This window comes from Melospiza melodia, chromosome 1 (genome assembly GCF_035770615.1).
Source record: "Melospiza melodia melodia isolate bMelMel2 chromosome 1, bMelMel2.pri, whole genome shotgun sequence".
NCBI classification, from domain to species: Eukaryota; Metazoa; Chordata; class Aves; order Passeriformes; family Passerellidae; genus Melospiza; species Melospiza melodia.
In genome coordinates, this window is record NC_086194.1 from 43312035 (window position 1) to 43318044 (window position 6010).

A 6010-nucleotide genomic window follows, 5' to 3' on the forward strand; every position below is an offset into this window, starting at 1 on the left:
CCCAGCTGATGACTCCAGCAGGGCTTGGTCAGCACGTGGCTCCTCACCTGAGCCTTTGCCTAGGCTTTGAGGTGGACTATCCAGTTCTCCTGGATCACAGCCAGGTTATTCAAGGTCCATCCCTGTTGTCTGCCCTCTGAGGCACCTCTAGAAGTCATGGACACATGCCAGGGTAGCATGACAGGGGACTCCATGACCCAGAAAATCCTGAAGATGAATAGAAAAGGCAACACCAAAACATTCTTTGTAGTTCTCTATGTAGCCATAAAGCAATTGTTTAGATGGACAAAAAGAGCAGGAGCTGGATGAAAACCAGCCCTAAGATTCACTGATTAAGCTGAAGAGGAAACTGGGATTTTACTCTTTTAGTAAACCACTGAGCTATGTCAGTAAAATCAGCTTTAACTGTGTATTTTCACACACATTTCACAACCTAACAAGTTTATCAATAAACAAACACAGTGGAATCCTTAATATCTTGAGTGCTATCTTGCCAGGAGGTCAGAGCCACTGCAGAGGAACTAAGCTGGTCCGGCCCAGTCTACTCCCATAGACTGAAAATCCAGTGGGTGACCCCAGTAACAGCCTACCTGCAGACCTGGGATACTTTAATTCCCTGCTCTTTGTCACAAAACATGTATTTATTTAAGAAATAAAGAAGATTCTTGCCTTTGGAGTTGAGATACTTAGAGGTCTTTTCCAACTTTAGTGGCTCTATAATTCTATGATTCTGTGATTTCTGAGGTAACCCTCATGGAGTTGAAGGAATGCAGTCAATCACAGCAGAGGGAAATTAAACCAGACCTTTGTCATCAAACAGAGAACAGGTCATTAGATCAAGTTGTTTCCTCGCCACACAGGGCCTTCTTCCATGGATGAGTCAATCCAGATTCACGTGGAGTCTCTCATATGGTACCAACAGGATATGAAAGAGAAAATAGCCAAGAGGGTCCACACTGCAGATCTGGCAGGTCTGCCTCTGCAAGCCCTGTTTGCCACCCCACCTTCTCTTGGCCTCCAACACTGATGAGGACTTTGCAAAGTCCTGATGTGTTGCTGTGGTCAAGACACCTCCACATGCCAGCAGCTGCTGGCAGTGGCTCCTGACCCTGGATCTGACCTGCTCTTCTGGCTGGCTGTGGTTTGGTGAGCCACATCCCTGCTCCCACATTCCCTGCACTGGATACCATTTGCTGCAGTAGTATCAGCAGCAGCAGACAGGAGCAGGGAAGAAGACAGAGGACTGTTCAATGGATACTTGAAAGAAATGCCCACCTTAGCTAGGAGGGGCTGTGCTATCCATCAGAAAGGCTGTGAACTGTGACCTGTTTTGGGGGCGACAGTGGAGGTGTCAGTAAAGATGTGACTCTGAGCAAGGTTGTCCATTCAGAAGCACACGCCCTCCATCTCCATTGCCAGGATAGCTAATTGGTTATTTCATCAGTCTTCTCCTTCTTGGAAGTTTTACTCCTCTGCCATCACAGCTAATGAATCATTTTTATGAGATACTGGGAATGCAGATTGAGACCATTTAAGTACCACTGCTGGAAAAGAGTGCATGCATTCTGAGAAATGGCAGCTAGGTGACAGGCACTGACTGGAAGGTTCACTCTGCCAAGCAGTAGCTGCAAAGGCAAAGGAGAGCAGGGGTTCAGGGATGTGCAAGACTGCATGAGCTGCCCATCAGACATGCTGGTTTCAGTGGCAGTAGTCAGGAGCACACTATTCACATCTGCTGTGTGATTTGCTTGCGTGCCTAAATGTCTGATATACAACAGCAAGCGTCAGGCCACTGCAGATGACTGAATGGCTGAACTTCGTCACTTTGCTTTGACCCTACTCTCAGCATCATCATCCCACTAAGCAACCTGGGCAGGGTAGGCCTGGGCAGGTCCCTTCTCCATGGGTAAGGCTTGCCATACAGCATACAAACAGCGCTGTTGCAGGGTCAGTGGGAGGGAGGAGACTTTATTAGGAAGGAAAACGTGACTTTTATTGTTCTGAATGTCAGTTGGTGGTGAAATGTGTGACAACATGTACAAGTTCATGCAAATGGACATGGTGACAAGCTGTGCCAAGGGTGCAGAGGACTTTAGCCTCAGCACTGCAGCAGTGCCTCCCTCACAGAGCAGCAAATAGCCCTGTCTGTTCAGTGTGGTACCTGGCTGGGTGTGGAGCACTCTGGCAGCAGGATAGCACATTGAAGAAGCTGAGTGACAGGGGAAGGGGCCAGAGGCTGGCTGCAGCTCCTGGAGCAGATCAGGTGCACAGCACCTCACTGGGGACTGGTGAGGGGGAAGAGGGGCAGTGGCTGCTGTTCATTGCTTGGGTTCCACACTGACAACTTTTCCTCTCTCCAGAAACACTCCAGTTTTGAGATGTTATCTCCTCCACTTCTTAAGTGTCTCTGAAGACTGTTTAGAGTGGTTCTGGCAGTGTTAGGTAAAAGGCTGGACTCGATGATTAATTAGAAGCCTTTTTGAACCTTAATGATTCCAACCCAGAGATTCTAACACAAGTCTATTCCCAGTTTCCCTCTTGAGCTCTTTAATGTGCTGATGGACAAAAGCATGTTTCTGGGGCCTTTGCTGATCTGCTGCTGCAATGCAGTCTATCTTTTAGCAGGGATGCTGCAGGGGGCCTGTTACCTACTTGGTTGCTCATCTCTGCCTGGGAGGGTTTAGGGAGTGCTGATGAACCCTGGTTAATGATTACTGGTTCTGCAGGTAGTGCCCTCCCTTTTCTTCGATGACATAACAAAAAAATTGTACATTGACAAAATCTAAAGGAATTTAGCAAGAGCCTTGCTCTGGTGATGCCCATAAAGGTGCTTCCTGCAATCCTGCAGAACTGGAAAAACACACACTCGTGCACTGGTCCTGATGCACAGTTGGAGAGGTCTCAGCAAACATTTCAGCATCCCTTTTTATATCTGCAGCTCATGGATTGCTGCATCCATAAAACTGTCATGCCCTCAGGCTCAGATATTTTGTGATGGCAAGAAAGAGTCCATGGTCTGTGCTTTGTAATTTAGGTTTTGCATAAATAATTTTATTGCAGCCTGCTACACTGACTTCAGAAGGCTCAAAAAACAGAGCTGAATTCATCAAGGTCAAGGCATTCACTTTCCATAGCCAGAGGCACATGGAGGAAGAGATATGTGACCAGCAACTGGTTGACCACCCTAGGCATGGCAGCCAAGAGGGTCATTGACAGCTGGGTGACACATCAGCAGCCTTTGTCATGAGATTATGTGAGCTGGGCACAAACTCACATGCTCAGCTCCCAGAGCTGCCACTCCCCATCGCTGCTACATGACTCACAGGCAGCTCAAAACCTTCCCTGATAAGGGGTTTGCAGAAACAAAAAGCAATACAGTAAACAGGGAGTAATAGGATAATAAAAAAGAAAAACCTTCAAGAAGAGCCAAAATGAAAATTTCCAAACTTTTATTAACCAAACCAGACAGTGTGAAGGCATAAAAGCTGGCACTGATTTTCTGTGTGAATTGCTGCATTTCTAGCACTATGTGTCCTCCTGAACCAAGACTGCCAGTCTCTGCTCTTCACTAGAGCTGAGCATATGATCCTTAAGGATGCAGAAGAAAATGGAGAACTGCGCTTGAAGAGTTTCCAGCTAAACAACAGGGAAAAGGGCAGCCATAGGCTTGAGTATGCTGACCAGGAGAAAAGCTGGGGAGAAAAAGGCATATTTTGCCAACTGCACGCCCAGTGAGCAGTGTGTAGGGTGAACGCAAGCTCACGTCCACTCAAGGTAACTAATTTTCTCATTACTGAGAAGTGTGATGCACATGTTGGCAGTGTCCTGCAGGCACTGGTTTCAGGTCTCCCCTGACAGGGCTGCTTGCTGCAAGGCAAAGACATGGAATGCATGGACAATGTCCGCTGACCGGATATGGAATGACTGTAACCTGCTAGTCAGCCTCAAGTCATTTCAATGTGGCAGAGATTGAATCCCTTACAATGCCATTCCAACCCCAGAAGCTGAAAAAGTCCAGGGAAAATTCAGCTCCACCTCCAGTCCTGGGCTGGGGTGGCAGGTAGAAGGAGTGCCTGCATGAAGTAGGCTGGGATTGCAAGGATCTGTGCAATCAGAGGTAACATCTGGTCAGCAGCTGCAGCGTGGCTGAGGCCAGCGTGGCATGGTGCACACAGGGGAACGCTGAGAGCAGAGCAGTGTGACCAGCAGCCACACCACTGCAGCACTGGAGTGCACACACACACACAGGTATGGCTGGGGCAGAGCTCTGCTGGGACATTGCTTCTGCTGCTGTACAGTCCAGCTGTGATTCCAGAAGAAATGGGTACCATTGGAGCCAAGAGGGGGAGGCACCACCTTCCACTGCCCCATGCAGCTTTGACAATGCTGGCACCCATCTTCCAGCTGCTTCTCCCCCTTGCTTCAGGTTCTCAACCTATCTGTCTGCAAAGGAAAAGCCTGTCTCCAAAGCAGGACTTCCTGTCCCACGAGCTGATTCTTTTTTTCCCCAGCCTGATCCCTTCTCCAGCAACAGTCGAAACTGTCAGAGAGAACAAGCAGGGTCTAACAGGGCAGCAGCAAACTTGCTTTCATCACTCCTGCAAAGCTACCATCAGCTAGAGCTGTTTCAAAATGTAGGCTCTGCTGACCTCTAGGGGACTGCTACAAACCCAAAACCATCAAGGCTTCCAAGCTCGTGGCACGTTACAGCCCTTCCCAGACTCCTCAGGAGCCCTGCGGTGGGGATAACACAGCTGACACAACCCACTCCTGGGCTCTTTAGCACTACTAGGAGCTGTAAATAAAACCCTGGCTACCACACTGCCTCTTCCATCTCACCCTTATGGCAGCAATACTTCAAGAAATGTGTACAAGAAAGGTTAGGTTGTTGGGGAGATATTGCCTGCTATCAGAATGCCTCATGAAAGTGCTGCTTTTCAGCATGGAGAAGCACTCTGGGAGTTTGGGGGGTTTCAGTATCACTTTGTCTAATAAAAGGTATAAAAGCCTTGCCTTGGTGTCACAAGTACAGCACTACTTGGTGAAAACCATGGATGCATATATCTAGGCATTGGAAATAAAGTTAAATGTGCTTTTTATGGCATTTCATCACTCAGTAAACAAGTGCAGAAGCAAGAACCTTGTCACAGAATAGAAGGAATGTGAAGAAAATGTAAAATCTGATGTGCTCCTTAAAACAGCCCATGGTGCTGCCAAGGGCAGTATCAGCATTTCCCAGCTGGCTGACTGAGGACAGCTGTGCTGGGGAAAAGAGCATTAGGCAGGAGCCAACAGTGGCAGCACATACTGCCTACCTCCAATGGACCTGCTCTTGATACAAAGCCAAAGCCTATCACAGCCCTAGAGTATCCTAATTCCTTGATCCAGGGAAGGTGTGACATGACATAACTTTGGAGAGCTGGAGTGTGGACAGACTTGAGCTGGGTTTTTGAAAAAACTGTGCTCATGGCAGTGCCCCCAGCTGCAGCCACCACCTTGCAGGGCAGCTCCCCACCACAGCAGGGCAGATGGCTGTCCCTGGGCTGAGGTCCACGTTACAGACAGCTGATGTCTAAACCATTTAAATTCACTTGACCTTCTGACACAGGCAGAAGCCCATCCAGCAGAGCTGAGGGCAGCAGGTTCCAAGCAGCTGAAGAAGTGCCTGGGAACAGCACTGCTTCTGCAAGAGCAGCTGTATCTGTAGCCAGAGTCTGAGTGTCCCAGTGGCTTCCACCATATGCAAAAGTGTCTCAAGAGGCTGTGGGGCCTGTGATGTTGGGATCATGCTCCAACACGAGGGAGGCAGTCCTGGCAGGCACTCCAGCAGCCACAGGAATGACTTTATAGGCAGTGCTTGGGGTTCTGGGCACACCAGGACATGTAATTAGTGTGCTCCCATGCAGTGCTCATGCCCTGGGAAGTGCCAAAAATACAAGGCAAGTGCTAAGTTAAAGCAATTCCTCTTCCATGGGCTAGAAGATGTCAACCCACAGAGGCTCATGACAAA